We start from the raw sequence: 19,975 nt of genomic DNA, 5'->3' as shown, positions 1-19,975 counted from the left end.
GAGGTGGGGGGAGATGGATTAAATAAGTGACAGGGATTAAGGAGGGTACTTGTGATGAGCACCTGGGGTTGTATCGAAGTGTGGAATCACTGTTGTGTATACCTGAAACTAATATTACATTGTATGGTAATTAACTAGAATTTAAATAAATACTTTAAAAATAAAGAACTGAGCGTATCTATTGGCATTGGAAGTGAGAGTCAACAACTATGTTTTTGTTTCATGCCTACATTTTAAAGGAAATAATTGAGTTAGTTGCTAGATTCACGGTAATATGGCCTTTGCTAGAAACAGATTTTTGTAAACAGTAGATCCCATAAAGTTACCCTTTGCTGCTTACCAGGGAAGTTAAGAAACTTGTCAGATGATGATGAAAGCCTGGCAAACCTTCGGCTTGGGTTTTTAATAGGAAATTTGTTCCAATTAATGGCTTCAAATGGATAGAATTATAGTTAGCATTTAGCTTGGTCTTTCTCATTAATAACTTCCGCTCTGCTTCTGCCACAGTGAGTTTTATAATGTAGCCTTGAAAGCAAACACATGAAATGCTTTCCACGACTTCCACAATAAAACATTCCTCTTAGATTGTCATTAACTTTGCCCAAAAGATTCCATGTCTTTTGCTTTTTTTTCCTTCTTTATTACCTTTGGTGCTTGGGGACTTCCGAGATGCTGTAACCGCAGGGCTGTTTATGACTCGTACAAGAAGCACGGCTAACAGTCTTCGGGCATCCTGACTTTTAGACTGGTCTCCTCCCACTTTCCCAGACCTTCGGAGGAGACACAAATGCTGCCCAATTCACCTTTTGTTAAGGGGCTTGAATCCCTTCACCTATATCAGGTGGGGGCTAAAAGTTCTACATCTGCAGTCTCACTACACGGTTGGAAGAATGACTTCTCATGAACGAAGCTCTCAGAAAACAGGATGATAATCTCTAAATGTTAGTCACACAAATGATGACACAACTAATGTACGTGAAATGTCAAGGAGTTTGCAAGCATCAGCTTAGTGAGGAAAGCACTATTGACTCCCCATTTTACAGATGAGAAGTCTGAGAGTCAGAGAGATGGAAGACTTGCTCAGTCCAGGATGGGAAAGAGCTGAGCTTCCAAAGCTTTGTATCTCCAGTTCTGACTCAGTGCCCGAGCTCCTCTGCGAGGTACCCTGGGCTCAGGCGTCCAAGATGGAAAAGGCTGCATTGTGCAGCCCATTCTCCAGATCATCATCCCCATGCGTATGTTGGGGAGTTGAGGCAGTTTTTCCAAAGGGGCAAGACCGATGGTGAGTGAACCCTGAAGTGGCAGATACGGGACAGGTATATCTGCAGAAATTCACTGCAGGAGAGTGTAGCAGAAAATATTTTGTAACCCTAGATAGACTTCATCGCTAGTGGACCTTGGAATCCCCTAGGGCCTTATTGTGCCATTCTACACTACACTTTTTTTTTTTTTTTTTTTTTTACTTTTTTTATTGAGTACTATTCTATTTCTTAAACTAACTCCTACTGGGTGCTTTCTTGATGCCAGATCCTGCCTTCAATTAACCTACATTCTATTAGGAGAGACAAAATAAAAGGATGATTTCTGGTTATTATAACTTCTGAAGGAAATAGAATGATTCAATAGACAATAATATTTCATTGCTCTTATTTATTTAGCGGTCTGCTTTCAATAACAGACTGTGAACTCCTGGGAGTGGTACTTTTTTTTAAATTCATTTTTACATGCTTAATCTCTAGCATGATTTAGAGACCCAGTGAGCGTTCATTTAATGAATGAACAGACTATTGAACATGTAAAGCACCTCTCCATGAAGGGCTCTAAAGGATTGCTGGAAAAGCAGAAATGAGTAGCTCAAAGGAAGGCCTGTTTTCTCCATTGAAACTGAAGTCAAAATGCTTTCAGACATTCTCTCTTTGAAACATTTGCTGTTTCCATACTGAGGGAAAAACTTTTTTCCATCACATTTTCCACTAGTGGCTACTTCCCCTGTATACTTTAAAGGACACAAGGTCACAACTGGCTATTTTCCAGAAAGGATTAAAGATAATTAAAGAGGAATATTGATTTGGAGCTTCAGGCTGTGGGAATTTGGATTTCTTTGTTGGGTTTAGAAGGCAAGATCACTGCCAAAACATTGCAGCTTATCCTCTTACAGAAAAAAGAAAAAAGGTCCCATTTTGAAAGAGCAGCTTGATTTCTACTTTCCACTGATTTTTTTAAAATTGCCTCAGACCTAGAATCAAAACAGTACCTGCTCAATATAACCATACCCTTCTTTACTGTAGGGTGACTTTAGGCAGGATATATATGAAAATCTAGGGGTTTTGAAGAAACTATATATCTGCACTTCAGCTTAGCCTTAACTATAACAAAATTTCAAGTTACAAAGGACTAATGAATGAGATCTCAGACACCTGAAAATACACAAATAGATCTACAGTGTGTGGATGGAAATGACCAGACAGGCTGTCAAATGCCCTGTCCAAAAACATATAAAGTTCTTTTTCAAACAGCATTCATTCCCCGTTTCACCTATATTGTTATTTTGGTTAACGTCTTTCATATGATAAGATGAATGCATTTTTATTTTACCTGATGTGGAACTGAGTTTAGGAGAAGAGAGAACTTTCCATAAAAAACCAGACTAATCAACGTTCAACATGTCTCAGCTTGTCTTTCTCAGTTTCAGTATTTAACCCCCTAAACTCTTTGAGCTTCTACCCTTCAGCTTTGTAGCAAGTGTTTCTGATAATACATATGAGTATCTGCAAATAGAAAATAGTTAGGATTTAAGGTAATGCATACGAATACCTAACATGTTCTGGATACATCGTTGACTCTCAGTGAAATGGAGCAGTGTCTTTTGGCCAGCATATTTCATGAAAAGTGACCCATTATCTAGAACTAGAAATTATTAGGTGCATCTTCTCTTCTTTCTTTACTTGATGAATTATATTCTATCAGAAGTTTCTCAGGCAGTCTCGATCAAAGATTTAACTTCATGTTTCAAAAAACTAACCATGCAAAGCAATTTCAAATTAAAGTTTGAATTTGGGTTATGGAGCAAGCAAGACAGAAGAAGGGCATTTTCAAATAAGCTGTTCGTAGTTCCAAAATCCCACATGTGGGAAAGAGAACAATAACATTTTACTCTCTGTGCTCTATTTACTGCTGACCACAGTTTAATTGCAACCAGATAAGAAATCATCTAGGGAAATTCAAAGCTAGCAACGATTTTTTGATGATGACAAAAACTAAGCTTTGTGGTCTGTACAGTAATAAGAAGAAAAACAACTTGAGAGAAAACATGGGAACACAAGCTTACAGCATGCTAAAAATGTCTGGGGGCAAATATTATTTTATCTAAATGAAACATATTGCAGATTTGGCAGCCAACAGCTTCCATGATGGAATCATCATAAAGTAAAGGAAGTGGGAATCAGGAGAACTGGGTCTGATGTTAGCCCTGCCACTTGTTGCTCTGCCCTTTTCTGTGAAATACAGATAAAAGGGAAGCTGGTGAAAATATTGGATTAAGTGACCAATGCACAAACACACAGCACAAATCTGGGTCAGAGTAGATGCTCAGTGGACAGTATTTTGCTTTCCCTGCTTCTCTCTTTTGCACATGTCTTTGGGCCACCTCAGGTACCAGTTTCCACTTCTGTGAGATGGGAAAAACCCTAAGGGTGTTCTGTGTTTCCCTATGATTCTAAAAGGAAGGTTTGGAAATTGTAATCTTACAATATTGTTTTTCGGGGGGAAGAGAAAGTGATAAATATTATGACCCTAGAAAGGGGAAGTGGAGAATTTTTTTTAAGAGAAGTCAGAGATCTAATGACATCAATGTACCATAACAATGGAGAGTTTCCTATCCAGGTAAATTGATTCAGCTCTTGCAGAATGTTTAAAGGCTTTATCAGGCTGCTTGGAGGAACATTCAGTATAATTTTCTATTCTGTGACATTGTAGAGTTGATTTAGCAAGCAGTTGCTGGAGGGTATTTTAGCACCAGTACAGAGCAAAATTGTCAGGGAAGAAAGCTGTCTTGGCCAAGAGTAGGGTAGAGTAGTCTTTGTCAGCCTCAGTTTTACATAATGTGGAGAAAGATTCTTAGTTAACTAATTCCACTTAAAGAATACAAATGGATTGTGGCACTGAGATTAGCCATGCTTTCTAGAGGTATCTTTCACTTTGTGCTTGTTTTCTGAATATAGATTGGTAGAAGAAAATAAAAGGACTGTTTTTTGGAAGGCTGACATGTGCCAAAAACTATGCTAATTTTTTTTCAGATAAATAATAATACGAAAAATAACCATTTATGTATCTAGTATTGTGCCAGGTGTTTTGCGTACATTATGTCACTTAGTCCTCCTATGCATAGGAGGAAACTGAGGCACAGAAAGGGAAACTTGCTGCAAATAGTCAAAAGTGAAATCCACCAGAAGCAAAAACCATTGCATTTCACTACTGTACTATCTTGTCCAGAACATGTATTAGTTTCCATTGGATGGATTAAAAATATAGTGGGGTTCAATCAATTATCAGTCTTATAATTCTGGAGTAAGAAATTCTTCTCCAGGGTGTTGGCAGATATGACCTCTTCAAACATCTGATGAAAACTTTATGCCTGGCCTCACCCATAGCTGAGTGATCCTAATAGAGTGTCTCATGAAATCCATCACATCTCCTGGAAGGGACAGTGGTCAGCTTTCTATTCAGCTCACTCTTATCTTCTCAAAATCTTTCTTCATATCATTGTTGTAGGATTCTTACTTGACTTCTCTAATAAATGATCTTATTGCCTCGGTTTTCTCACCACTGATCGCCTCCTAAATAAGTTGCACCTGCATTTCATCTCTTTCCCCATTTAAAAGAAATGTAGACTTGTCCCTCCATCCCCCTAGCAAGAGCTCCAACCCATGAACCTGCTAATACCTCCAAATCCAAATCCATTTTGCCCCCCTTCTGGGACTTTTTTTTCGTCATTTTGTTCACACCTTTCTCTGTTATCTAGTTACTTCCATGAGTCTGTGGATTTCCCATATCCTGGTTATTCTCCCATCTCCCAACACTACTAAGTCATCATGACCTAGTGAGGGATTAGATTTGAGACTACTTGCTCTTTTATCCAACTAGGATTCCCCTTTAAAGCATTAGGATGGCTACTGAAATGCATGCTTCCTAGGTATGTGGTGAGAATAAATGAGATCATACAAATGGCAAGTGATTTTGAAGTTATATTCAAAAATAAGACATCCTCATTATTCATTATCAGACTTAGGTATTTTCCAAGAAAGGAGATACATAATTTTTGCTTTTATTTTTACTCTGGGAATAGTACCTTATTTTATTTTATGCTTTTCAATGAACAGGAGATCTATAATGTGTTCTATAGGGACACATAAATTTCTCTTTTTTTGCAAACTAGTAAGTTCTCGATTTAGCTTTAAAAAAAAAAAAAAAAGGGAAGGGTAGTATAATATGCCAGCCCCAAATATGCCACTATAGCATAAGGATTTTTCTGAGTTGAAGGCAACTGAGAGGAAGCAGATATAAGAAAAACTCTCTGCTTCCTCCTATTTGACTAAAAGCAGGACCTAAATTTTCACAGGTGTCCCTCCTCTCCTCTCTACTAGGAAGGAGAAAAGTTAATCACCAGAGACAACATTTGACTTACCCACCTGGAAGACTGAACCAGAAAAATCTATAAAACATATTTTACTAACTAGCCTTCATCTTCACCCATGGAAGCCTATAACTGTTTTCTTCCACCCTGTCATTTCTTCACAAATGTATTGTTCTTTGCTAAAAAATGCAATATAAGCCAGAGTTTTAAGCTACATTTTTGCACTCTTCAATTTTCCCTGCTGGGGTATATATGTTAATAGACATCTGTTTGTTTTCCTCTGGTTAATCTATATTTTATTACAGGAGTCTCAACTTAGAATTCAGAAGAATGTAGGTAAAATTATTTTTCCCTCTCTTACACAAAATCTTTGTTTGTCTCTTGGTGGGTTTTTCTAAGATCTCCAGAATTGTATACCCACACGTTTGTCTGCATCTCATTACCCCTAGTTTCTATTACGAAAAAACATCTTATTCTTATTGTCCCTCCTCATGTCCCCTCTACTTCTCTAGAGCCTGCCAGCCTTTCCTATTTCCCATGTATAGGTTTTGTGACCTCTTTCTAATTAACTAAGACAAGTATACTTCCTCATCAATGTCTGGTTTAAACTCCACTTCTGTTGGGGAGCCATTTATGAGGACTTCAGCCATCACTGATCAAGCAGTCTAATAAGATGACTCATCATTCTGTCCTGAACCCTAATTGCCTACATTACATAATTAAGTATCATAAATATAAACTGTCATTTCCTAAGGAAAATTAATGCCTGAAAATGTTCTTGATAAATATGATTCATGAAAAAAAACACAATTTATAGATAAATAAAGCTATAATGTATAAAGGTATAGAAAGTATATATATAAAGTATGTGTGTGTGTGTGTGTGTATATACACACACTTTTTTTTTTTTTTTTTTGCGCTGGTGAGTGAGTTTATTGGGGTGTCTAAGCAGGCACTGAGAGGTCAGCAGTTGAGGCCACGGGACCCGAGCCGAGAAATTGGGAGGGAAGGACGGGGGACCCAAAAGTGGGGGAGGCCCCTCCTGGGAGCAGGAGCCCTGGGAAGCAGCGGGGTCAACTTTCTTGGGCCAAGGAGTCAAGGTCCCAAGGAGTGAGACTGATACAAAGCGAAGGTCAAGCAAAGCTTTATTTTGCACCAGTATGACCTATAATGTCAAGGTCAGGTCAGCAGAGTAGACGCATGGAAGACCCTGTTCTGGGTGTGGGCAGCCACCTAACACCTATACACACACATTGTAGATGCTCAGGTAAAAATGGTACAGAGAGATACTATAACATTGCATATTCAAAAATAGAAAAAAAATAAAAATATGTTTTATATTCAAAAATTATATATATATATATATATATATATATATATATATACAGTCAATTATGTGCATGGTTATATTCTGTAAAGTTATTGCAAACACTCAATTAGTGAACACTGAATCATTGCTTTTGAAGATACACAGGATTAAGTTCTTGCAAGTCTCTGGTCATCCACCATAAGGGCCTACTTAGCTGGAGTGACCCCATCTCGGTAGAACAGCCATTTTGTTGTTTATGCAGTGAACTTAGATTGACCCTGCCCCCCAGAGGAACTTACTTAGAAACAGGTCTGGGAAACCAGTAAAATATGGCCAGCCCCTGATAACAGAACCCAGGTACCAGGACATGTCAGGCTAGGCAGAGATAACAGAGCCCAGACACCAGGACGTGTCAGGCCAGGTGGAGACGTCCAATCAGTAAAGCGCACTTACTACCTCCCTAATCACCAAAGAATGTAAACCCCGCCTTTTGTGCGCCAAGCTAAGGCTTCAATGCTGACCAAAGTGATAGGCTAATTCAAACAGCTATTATAGGGTAAATTGTAATCCAGTTGGCCACCCATTTGTGACCTAGAGACTGTGCAACTTTCTCTGTGTGCTATAATCTCATTGGCCGGGCTTAACCACAGGGCCTTTGTTTTATAAAAGCTGGTCTATGAGGCTGGGAGGGGTCGCTTTCTCTGTAAGAGGCGGCTCTGTCTAGTCGGTTTGATTCTTCATACTGGTGCAAAATAAAGCTTTGCTTGACCTTCGCTTTGTATCGGTCTCACTCCTTTGGCCACAGACCCTAACATTCACAAGATTTTCATCAACCAATCAATATATCACCTTGTTGTCTGTGTATTTTTAAATTTATCTTATCTAATATATATATAGTAGTCCTCCCTTATCTACAGGGGACACATTCCATGATCCCCAGTGGATGTGGATATCTGAAACTGCAAGTAGTACTGAACCTACATATATATATTTTCCTATACATACATGCCTATGATAAAACTTCATTTGTAAATTAGGCACAATAAGAGATTAACAATAATAACTAATGATGAAATAGAAGAATTATAACTTTATACTGCAATAAAAGTTATTTGAATGTGGTTTCTCTAAGTATCTTTTTTTTTAAAGATTATTTATTTATTTATTTGATAGAGATCACAAGTAGGCAGAGAGGCAGGCAGAGAGAGAGAGAGAGAGAGAGAGAGGAGGAAGCAGACTCACTGCAGAGCAGAGAGCCCCATGTGGGGCTTGATCCCAGGACCCTGGGATCATGACCTGAGCTGAAGGCAGATGCTTTAACCCACTGAGCCACCCAGGTGCCCCTGTATATATATATATATATATATTTTAAAAGATCTTTTATTTATTTATTTGACAGACAGAGATCACAAATAGGCAGAGAGGCAGGCAGAGTGAGAGGAAGGGAAGCAGGCTCCCTGCTGAGCAGAGAGCCTGATGTGGGGCTCAATCCCAGAACTCTGGGACCACGACTCAAGCTGAAGGCAGAGCCTTTAACCCACTGAGCCACCCAGGCGCCCCTCTAAGTACTAAGTATCTTATTATACTGTATCCACCCTCCTTCTTATGATGATGTGAGATAATCAAATATCCCTGTGATGAGATAAATTAAGGGAAATGATATAGGCATGTGATATAGCATTAGGCTACAAATGACTTTCTGATGATAGGTCAGAAGGAGGATCACCTGCTTCTGGATGTGGTTAGATTGTATAACTGAAACCATTGAAAGTGAGACTGCAGGTAAGGGTGCAGGTGCTACTGTACTGTTGATTCAATAATATTGAATTTATAGCCAATGGCACTATAACTCAACACCTACGAAGCTTATCTAGTACACACATTTTCTCCAGCCTCCTTAAGGCACAGGAGGACCAGAAAACACTTCCATCCTATGCATGGGGAACATCTTAGAGAGGGAAACTACCAAAAAAGCACAAAAGTATGAAAAGCATGGGACCAAATAAATGGTGAAAAGGGCTTTGTTTAAGGCACAAGAGCTGAAACGAGAAGGCTTAGCATTGCCTTGTTCCCTCTCTGGGAACTCCTCTGGGAATGTGTGCATCAGGCACTCTGATGTTTTGCCCCTCCGTGGATGTCCACAGCAATCATGAGTGTTAATGTGCCATGAGTATTGATTTTGAGGTTACAGACAAATTTTAGTGAGTAAATGAATTTGTACACATGGAATCTGTGAAGATTGAGGACTAAATGTATTTATAAAGAAAGAATAGAAGGATTGTGTAATTAAAAAAGAACTTTTGTTGCTCTTTAAATTGTTAATGTCAAACAGGCATTACTTTAAGACCCAGAAGGAATAAATGTTTAAAAAGTTTAAGTCAGGCACACTACTTTCATGATCTCAATTTCAAAAACAGAGAATGGAAATTTTGCTGTTAAAGATGACCAATGAAATTTTTTTCAAAGTGATGTGGGGAAAGAGCAAAGGTCAATTGGGTTTACACTCATATTCTGCTTTCACCACTTAAAGCCATGCAACGTTAGGAAGATACATACAGCTGAGTTCTAGCTTCCTTAATTTTCTGTGAAGCCTTGGGGATCTTGGTAAAAGATCTTGATAAAATGCAGATGGATTCAGTAGGTCTTGAAGCCTTGAGGATCTTTTTTTTTTTTTTTTTAAGATTTTATTTATATATTTGACAGAGATCACAAGTAGGCAGAGAGGCAGGCAAAGAGAGAGGAAGGAAAGCAGGCTTCCTGCAAAGCAGAGAGCCTAATGTGGGGCTCAATCCAAGGACCCTGAGCTGAAGGCAGAGGCTTTAACCCACCCAGGCACCCCAGAAGCTTTGAGGATCTTAATAAAAGATCTTTACAAAATCCGTAAGGATCTTGATAAAATGCAAATGGATTCAGTAGGTCTGCTTTGGAGCCTAAGATTATGTATTTCTAACAAGCTCCCAAATGATGATGATACTGCTGGTTCATGCATGACCACACTTTGAGTAGCAAAACCTGAGAACATTTCAAAAATGACTTCTAATCTCTGTGATGTGCTTTGGTTCAAAATATTTCCTTTCTTTCATTTTTTACTACCTTTTACTATTGACCAAAGCTCTGATTCCTAAGTATAATAAACCTCTTGCAATTAAAGGGAGAATCAGAGCCAAAAGTTGCTGACAACTCTTTTGGTTTCTCTATGCTACTCTCTCCTCAATTCCACTGAGCGTAGATTGCATATAAGTTTAGAGTATGAAACATCTGGGACTTATTCTTAGATAATAAGGTGACCTGAAGTCATAGCTCTTGAATCCACATTTAATTATTAGGGAAATGGGATCATAGAAAAATGAATAGAGAAACCTAAAGGGGAAAAATATGAATAAAAATTAGAAACACAATTTCCCCTTCAAATAGAAATATCTGCTGTTCATTAAGCACTTTCCATGTGCCAGGCATATCATTACAACACTAATGAAATACTCTAGAAATAAGTGATTGATTATCCAAGTAATTCGATAAACTCAGGCAGCTATTGCCTTTGTTTGGTGCTCTACAACACCGCTTTATTTCTTTTCATGACTGTGAAGTGATTTATGTAGAGGAACGGGAAATTTTAATTTGATATGGTTAACAAGATGTTTGATGGGGCTTTCACAATGACAGCAAATTTTCAATGCATTTATTGGGGCTACCTATGATGACTGAAATTCAAAAGGCAGAATAGTATTCATTCCCACTGACCTATTTTGAGTGCTATGCAAATGAAAAGAGTAACATATTACAGAATTTTCATGATTTCTAGGAGGAAAACACTGCTGTTCCATCTGTGTCCAGGAATGAGTAGAATCACAAATGGAAGGTGACTTGCATATTCAAATGATCCAAAATGGACCTAACAGAGCAAAGGAACAAAGTCCTACAATGGTAGAAAGAAGGGCTGACCCATTCAAATCTCAGGTCTTTCCTATTTCACTGACACATACTATAAAATATGGATTGTCACTCTGTACTTCATTTTGTCCTGACTGTGAAGATGTTAGCTCTTTATACTCTGACATTTCTGTTTTGAGTTTCAAATTTAGGGTGGTAAATAGGATCTATACTTTTAAAACAAGTCAGAAAATATTGCTTGAAAAAGGAGAGATCTTTGAGGGAGAGAGTTATTGGTTAACTTTTTAAATAAAAGCTTGTTTTAAGAGAATGTCTACTATGGCACTATAAGAGCATGAGCATTAGAAGAGAAAAACATAAAAGGCACAGTTTTAGTGTATCTTAGCACCTCTTTTTCTAAGGTTTTTCTTCACGATTTTTTTCCTCTTATAGTCCAAGATTTTGAGCATAAGAATGAGAACCATGTCAAGGGATTCCTGGAATCCTCCACAGTGCCTGTCATAGAATGATTGGCATCTGTCATGTCTATCATGTTAATTATAATAAAATGATAGTTATCATTTTATTGAAAACTCCTTTATGACAGGCATTTTAGTAAGTTTTGTACATTTATCATTGATACTTCTGATGATAACTCAACTGGAGGGGTGTCACTGTTCCTTTTTGGCACATGAGGAAATTGAGTCTCAGAGAAATTAATGGTGAGCCTCCTGCCACAGAAATAGTAAGCAGAAAAGCCTTGTTTTCTCTGCATCCAAACGTATCCAACATCACCTCAGTGCTGGACAAGTAGGTATCTAAGAAAACTGTTCAAGAAAAGTCTCGTAGTGCTGGTTACTTTCATTTTAGTCCATTTTGCCAAACCACACTGATTCCACATGCCAAAATAATTGCCAAATGTTGTTGTAAAGTGATTTCAAAGGGCGTAGAATATCATCCAACTTTATTTGCTAAAATAATCTGGCCTCCACAGTCTGGCCTGCGATATCTTTCTCCATTAGTTAATTCCAACTTTACTTTTCCTCATTTCCCTTCAAAGCTCAACAGAACACTTTTTTTTTTTTTTTAACAGAACACTTTTTAAAACCCATGCTAATATCATGTGTGTTCAACTATCAAGAACATCTGCAACCCTCCAACATATGCAGCAGGTAGTGTGGTATGGTGGAAGAACTGGATTTAAAAGTTCTAGTATGGGGTGCCTGGGTGGCTCAGTGGATTAAAGCATCTGCCATCAGCTCAGGTCATGATCCCAGGGTCCTAGGGTAGAGCTGGGGTCGAGCCCCACATTGGACACTCTGCTCGGCAGGGAGCCTGCTTCCTCTTCTCTCTCTGCCTGCCTCTCTGCCTACTTGTGATCTCTCTCTGTTAAATAAATAAAATAAATTAAATCTTTAAAAAATAAAAAAATAAATAAAAGTTCTAGTATGTTCTTACAGCAATATTTCTTAATTCTTGCCTTGACCGCTCTGTCTGCAGCTGTGCTCCTGCCTTCCACAGTTATTCTGTATGCTATTATTCTGTATTCTGAGCTATATTTCTTCAGAGCACTAATTATATACATTCATCAGCTTAAGTAATACTACCTCATTCTACAGTAATGGACAAACCCCCCATCTCCATGGGTTAGCACAACAGGGTTGTTTCTTACTTCCATAACCATTTGATGTAGGTCAGATGTCCCTCCTCCTCCTCTGTGCTCTGTGATCTGGCTAAAGACAAAAGGATAAGAAGGGATGGGAGAGGCATGTTGGATCTTAACTAGCTTGACCTGAAAGTGACCCACATCACTTTTGCTCATGGTGCACTGACCAGAACTAGTTAGGTGACCCTAAACTAGCTGCAATCAGGGCTGGGACACGTAGAGTGGCTTATGTATATTTGGTGAATACCATCATTACCACACTACTTTACAGTAGTATCCATGTTTATTTGGTTTCCTCCTCTTGCTTCCTTTCACTAGAACATTTTTCTTTTGGTTATAGATTTTCTTTTATTGTCATGGTAACAAGATCAAGCAGAACAGTGGCTGGTACACAGTGAACACTTGATAAACAGATGTCAAATGAAAGAACATTTGTGACTGATGACAGACTCTGTTGGCCACAAATTCTTTAATATTTCTTTCATTGAAAAGTAGGGCCTGTGTCTCTTCCCTTGAATGTTGGCTGGCTTATGATAACTTTCACCAGTACATTATGGTGGAAGTAACACTATGGACAGTTGAAATCTAAGCTATAAGAGAGAAGGCAGTTTCCACTTTCTTTCTTATAGGAACCCTAAACCCCATAAAGTGGGCTGAAAATGCTGAGATGGCCATACTGTGAGGAAGCACCAGGTAGCCATTTGGCAAGGACACATGGAGAAGGGATAGAGGTGTCCTAATAGCCCCCAACTCTTTCAGCACCTTCTGGTTATCTCAGCTGAAGTCACAGACATTGTGGAGAAGAAACATATCATCTGTGTCTGAATCCATGACCCATAAAATAATATGTGGTAACAATCACTGCTCTTTTAAGCCACCAAGGTTTGGAGTGGTTGGTTATGTTACAATAGATGATTACACTAATTGTTCATGGGTGACTGACTCTTGGTGTTCAACTTCCAAACAAAGAGCCTTGACCCTGATGCCATGCATTTTCTCTCAGGACCTTGGGCTCAATGTTTTAAAAAGATGTTAGCTTTTTCATGTTATTGTAGAAATGTTTCTTTTCTGTAAAATCCTTATCTTGTCTGTGTGATGAGTTTGAGGCCAGGTTTCTTTTAAATACCCTGAAGGCTCTGTTTATGTGCACCTCTCACAGCACTCAGAACTTCTGATTACTTCTGCATATTTAATTTTTACTTGCTGTGATCTGCATCACAAAGGTTTTCCTCCTATGCCACATTCCCCTGTACATTTTAAGGGCCTCTGTCATTCCCCATTTCTTATCTTCCACCAAAGGAAACAATGTGAAAACCAAGTGAATGAGAGTAATACTGTTAGGAAGATTGCTTTTAACCCATTCCTGTGTAATAATAATTTTAAAAGCCAATCATTCACATAAGCTATTTTTAGGTATATTTACTTGTGGACAGACATTATAACTGAACTCCACTCACCTCATGGCTCATCTTGACATTCCCACTTATCTAGCAACCAGAGGCATCAGAGCCTGCTTTAATATATTTGTGTTGAAGAGCATTTCTGTTCCTATTAGCTGCAAAACCCTTAAGGCAACCTATATGATTTATCCCTGAGTCTGAAGTTATCCAGCTGAGGTACCCAGCAAATGCTAGTGTTTATGCATAGAAGTGAATAAATGAAAATAAAATTGGCAATGCTGTACAAAGCTGAAAATAAATATTTAAGAAGCTCCTAAAACTTAACTTCCTCTTTCTTTCTTTCTTTCTTTCTTTCTTTCTTTCTTTCTTTCTTTCAACTTTTAGGCCATTGGAGTTACAATGCAATCATAATATAATTATACTGGCAATATAAAATGATCAGATCATGGTGGTACAGTGATCACAACAATAACAGATATTTTCTTGTGGTTAATCACTCAGGTTCAAAAATACCATATTTATCTCAAGACATTCTAATTAGGAAAAGCTAGTTGGAAAATTGAGCAGTTAGAGATCAGAAGCATGCATTCAGTAAAGAAGAATGCCACTGAGTGATTTTTCATTTACTGGCTTCTTCTGTTTTCAGTAATTTAGTTCACATTTAGCGCCCTATTGAAGAGAGCTATATCCAAATTCGATTCATTCTATGACACTTGCTCAAATGCTAGCCGTTTCAAAAATGGCTCCGGAGGTTCCTTTCTAGAACAACCCGGCTCTTCTCCTAAGCTGCCCTAGCACACATCAGGAATTCTGTATTTACCCCTCTGAATTGCAATTATTTCCATGCATTAGCTCATCTGCCAAACTGGAAGCTCTTCAAGGAGCAGAACACATGTTTTATTCACATTTCTTCCTCTGTGGGGCACAACACTTGGGCCTTGAGACTTTGAACACCGAAATCAAAAAGTGTCATTTTTCTTTCACTATTTTTCACATCCATGTCCTTTTCTAGGATAGATCGTTGTAAGTCATTTCATGTCTTAAAGAGAACATGTTCAAATTCTGATAGATGAGTGAAGTAAATGACAAGTCTAGGAATAAACAGGAAAAAATTTTTTCTGCTTTATCTGTTGTAGCTTTCAGTTTGTTGAATTTTGAAGTGCCTCTGCTTTCCTGATCGACAGGGTTTTTTGTTTGTTTGTTTGTTTTTAAACTAAAAGTGGCGATTAAGTGTCCCTTAATTACATGCTATCATGTACTTGTCACTATGTGATGTATTATAGAAAAAGAACTCATTCCTTTGAATCATTAACTACAGATATTGTCCAAATATTATGTAGTTCCTCTCTTATTTTACACATAATGGGAAATATTTGACTGTTTTCAGAATTAAAGTGAAAACAAAGCAGCTCTTCCCTTGAATCCTGAAATTTTTTAATCCTAAGATGTAACCTTAATTACAATCTTTAACTTATTAAATAAAATATTGAGCTTTTACTAAAAGTTGAGAGTATTATGAGTACACTGGAGAAGATACATGGAAGATAAGAATTTGTCTCCAAAACTCTTCCAATTTAATATCAATGAGAAGGAGTTTGCAAAAGGTACACCACAACTATTTTATAACATGTAGTAGTAAGATGCAGGTCACAAGAGAGAGGCAAGTTTCAAACAGAAAATAAGTTTATGCTACAGGGAAGGCTGACTTTGGAAAGAAATGGGAACTTTTTTGATTAGTGTCATTGCTGGGATAGCAGAAGGTCTTAGATAGTCCATAATATGGCTACACCTTCAATACATCTGCATTTGAAAAAAGAGGGCACATCAATCAGATTCTATTTCCCCAGTATCTCATAAACCAACTGTCTCTTTTCTATCTTCCCCATTTTCCTCCTAGTATATCAAATTGTCTCCTTTCACCCATGATCCTTACATTTGAGATAATCTCACAGTTTTCCAAGTGTTTGGAATTGGGAGTCTTATTCATGCCCTTTGCTGAGAGTTTCAAATTTCATCATTTAATCTTTAATTCATCTTTTGATAATATCCTTGAACAAAATGCTTTAATTTAGGATTTGTACATACAACCAAAATGTCAATGAAGGGTCTTTCCAAGAATCCCCTGAACCTTCTGAAATTTAGGCAAAATTGTGTATTCATTTTCCTATGATTAGGGCCTGTGACTCTTACAAATGCTCAAAAGGAGCACCTGCCCAACTGAGTTTGGGAAATTCTATATTCCAGACCATTGAGAACATATGTTGACTTGAATTAGTGTTACATTCAGAGCTCTGACCATTGCTGACTTCTTACTGTCACTTGTGATTTGCCAGAACAGCTGCAAAGTTCTAGGGCTGGAAGAGTTAAAGCTAATGATGATTCCATCATGTGCCTGTGGTGTGTGTGTGTGTGTGTGTGTGTGTGTGTATGAGAATGAGAGAGAGAGAGAAAGGGAGAGAGAGAGATTGGATCTCAAACCACATCCTCATTAGACATCTCAAACTATACAGAGCCAGACAAACCTAAATGAGTGAAAAGATTCTGTGGGGTCAGGGGTAAACAACAGGAGATAGACTTGCCAGCTGTTCCTTCCCACTGATCCCACTGACTGGATTTGAGAATAATGTTAAATGACAGAATTTTTATGAAAAGCTGAGAATTTAGATTTTTATGTGAAATCTTCCAAGATATATGTATGCATTAACAACTACTTAAAAATACTTAAAAGAGTACAGAACCAAGATAAAACAAACATTAGCTAATGTGGAATCTAGAGGCCCAAGTTTGTGAACTTTGCAGTTAATCCCTCAATTTTCTTCCATCACATTCATAGTAAATTTGGACTATCAAGTATCCCCAGCAAACTCCCTGGAATTTCCTATATCTGGCTTATTCTTACAAAATTTCCTCAGTTAGTAATTCCTTCTCTTCACTATCCTTGCTCTTTACCAACCCCAGGTTATCCTTCCACAATGATGCCTTTTCCTTCTAGGACCTTTAGATATAATGTCTCTACCATATCACACAAAGTGTGATATATTTGCCTACAAGATACTCTTTTTGATTTTGCTGTGTGTGTTTTTTTTTTTTAATGTCTATGTGTCTGTCTCTTCTCTCTTCACTATTCATTCATTTACTGTATGAATACCTATTCCGTACTCTGTACTAATGCAGTCTACCCTGAAGATGACATCAGGGAATAACACTCTTTGTGCCCTTATAGAGCTCACCATAAATGTACACCCATACACATCAATTCACTAAGAGGGCACCTGTAAACTGTTGAGGGAATGCTGAAACCCTCGGAAGGCTTTTTCTACTGACATAGTATTTATGGGCTGAATGAATTCCTGTTTAAAGCACTAGCCTTCAAAGTTAGGGTATTAGGATGTGGAGTATTTGGGGAAAAATTAGGTTTAAATGAAGTTATAAGGGTGAGGTCCTCATGATAGGATTAGTTCCCTTATAAGAAGAGATCAGATCTCCCTTGTATGCCTCACTCCACGCCCCCCATGTGAGGACCCAGCAAGAAGGCAGTTATCTGGAGGCAGGAAGAGACCTCTCACCAGATCCCAGCTGTAATGGCACCTGATCTCAGACTTTCTGGTCTCTAAAACTGTGATAAATAAGTATCTGTTATTTAAGCCACATAGTCCATGGAATTTTATTATAGCAGCCACAGCTAACTAAGCATACACCATCTAGATAGTGATTTGTACATGGAAAATATTCAGAAATATTTATTGTTTGGCAACTCATATTCACATGTAACTACTTATAACTTACTAAGAATACATTCCTGCCTTTCACAATATGGAACCTTTAACTGGTTGTTACCATTGCATATCTGTGTAGAGAAACACTTATGGACCAACAACAATTTGTTTACCATGTATCTTCATTACCATCATTCCTGTAGAAAGTTCTTAGTTACTCAAAAGAAACACATAATTTGGCTGTGAAGTAAATTTTCAATCACTTTTTAATTTGCATTTATTTTAGAAAGCACTTGTAATTCTTTCACTGTACATCATTTATGAAGGAAGACTTTGTTAGCCTAAAATGTAGTGGCAACAATTACTTTTCAAAAATAAAAAAAATCTCAACACAATACTTTTAAACTTGATTTGATTAACTCCAAATTTTCCAAAAGAGTGAATATGGACTTAAGTCCATTTTTCATAAAAAGGATTAACCATTGTTTCTTATAGTATACTCAGTGAGAATCGAATAATAGCATCTCCATTTGAAAGAGACTTTTGCTACAAGGTTGAAATTAACTTCTTTTTAAATGGTTCAAAAATAACTCATAGCAGAGTGGTTATCTTGGAGGTGAGAATTATGTTTTATTAGCTCTCTTAGGCTGTATTTCACAGAGAAATTCTCATGACTTACTAATGTGTTTCAATTCATTGTTTGGAAAGCACTGGATAAGAATTGCAATGATAACAGGTAAAATACATGAAGACCCTGGAAACTGAGGTTCTCATTATTGTAGCATGTTGGTTATCTGTATCTCATTCAATGGCAAATTTTAGAAGTGTCACATTGATTTCCAAACAAGAAAGAAAAATTTCAAGAGTTTCAGGCTTTGCATGCTATTTAAACATATTGTCACAATATTTTATATTCACAGACATTGAAAAGGTAAGTTAAAGAATAGAAAAGAGGTAAAAGGAAGCAAAAAGATAGTGTTTGGTAGGTATATATTTTAGGGCACAATTCAATGCCTTGAATTTAAAACAAAAACTACCCAGATACTCTGTTTTTCTTCTCTTTGACTAATTAATTAGGGATTAGCAAAGCAGTAAAGAGGAAAGATGCTAATTTTCAGTGGTTAGTAGGGAACAAAACCTTAGGGCAGTACTTGGTAAATCTGAAGATTGGTGGCCCAGAATAACAGAGGAGGAAGGGACCAAATTGAAAAAGAAGAAAATATACTATCATTGTTCACAGCACCATCTCTCCTGCAATCAGCGGACACAAGAAAAGATGAATCCATGAATGTTCAGAAATTTAAATGGACAACACAACGATCATTGGAGTCAAATTCCAGAGTGCACAGGTATGGGTGCCTGACCCTGATCTACAGGGTATCAGGTTTGCCGGTGAACATATCACTTACTCCTAATCTCCAGTTTTATCACCTCCAAATGGGATCATGATGGTACCTCTCTCATAGCACTGGCAATGTTAAAGGGGATAATTTAAGGATTGAACACAATGCCTGGCATGTACCAAACCTTTGTGGAGTCCAACCATAATGTTCAATTATACTAGTAAAAGTATATTAAGGGCTTTTATCAATCCTTTTATAAGCTCATTTACCCAAATTTTTCCTCTTTTTCCCCCCCATCACAAACTCTTTTCCTAACACTGAAGATTTGAAGAAATTTACCATCATAATTGCAAAGGGAACACTCTGTTGCATGAGTGCTGATATTGAGATGGCTCACACGCATAAGGTCAAATGGAATTTTTGTGGTTGGTATTGGTTCTGATGGGTCAAACAGGGCGGGGGTGGGGTGGGAGGACAATAGTTGTTTGGTATTTTGACTCTGACCCCAGAATATGTCATTAGTTAATGGATGTGTATGATTGAATCAAAGATAGATGAACTGAGAGACTAATTTCTTTTATTATATATTTGATCTATGGGTTGGACACAGATTTCCATTACCCAGATCCTCATTCAAGGAAGAAGCATTTGCTGTAGCATGAAAGAGCTACTCAGGCTGTCAGCGGTGTCAGAGTTTGACTTATCTGCTGAGAGCTGCCTCACCCAAGGACCAGTGGTAATGGGTATAAAGTCCCAGCTCTTCTAGGCTATTGCAGGATAACTCGAACACCACAGAACTCCCTATGGCGTTGGTTGAGACTTTGTGGTTTTGCAATAATTAGACTTCCTCTGCTCCATAATCATATTTACACCCTCCCTCTTTCACAAATGTTGACTTTCAATCACTGCACACCAAACTTCTGGAGAACCTAAATGCCTTGGTTGACTTCAGCCTTTCAAACTCTTCTTCAGAAATCCAGTTATTTGCTCCTTTCTTATACTCACAAAGTTACCTGGATAACACATTTAGCTTCTTGAA

The 19,975-nt window shown here is 37.7% G+C and overlaps 1 protein-coding gene across 4 annotated transcripts in view; it reads right to left on the bottom strand.

Moving 5' to 3' along the window:
* Window positions 1-19,975, bottom strand: part of KCNIP4 (potassium voltage-gated channel interacting protein 4) — a 1,147,911-nt gene that overhangs the window by 284,232 nt on the left and 843,704 nt on the right. The gene's annotated exons all lie outside the window — the stretch shown is intronic.

Source organism: Mustela nivalis (assembly GCF_964662115.1).
Source record: "Mustela nivalis genome assembly, chromosome: 4".
Lineage (NCBI taxonomy): Eukaryota > Metazoa > Chordata > Mammalia > Carnivora > Mustelidae > Mustela > Mustela nivalis.
This window is presented reverse-complemented; position numbering and strand designations above follow the sequence as displayed.